Raw genomic sequence first — 303 nt, 5'->3', positions numbered from 1 at the left:
AGAGTCATGTAGGGTTAACTGTGGGTGTTCTCTATTTTTTGTCTAACAGGTTGTTTTATACATTAGTTTATACATGAAGCAAAGCAGCTCTTGTATTTATATACTTAAATTTTGCAGGCATTCTAAAAAAACTGCACGCTTCTTAAAAGCAGACTGCCCATGCAGAACAGCCACTCCATGACAAACTAGGCATCCTCTGTCCACTCACTTCAAAGGTCTGATTACAGGGAAAAATCATAGAATCATAGACTGGTTTGGGTTGGAAGGGACCATAAAGACCATCTAGTTCCAACCCCCCTGCCA

This window comes from Eurypyga helias, unplaced genomic scaffold (genome assembly GCF_000690775.1).
Source record: "Eurypyga helias isolate BGI_N326 unplaced genomic scaffold, ASM69077v1 scaffold2565, whole genome shotgun sequence".
NCBI lineage: Eukaryota > Metazoa > Chordata > Aves > Eurypygiformes > Eurypygidae > Eurypyga > Eurypyga helias.
This window is presented reverse-complemented; position numbering follows the sequence as displayed.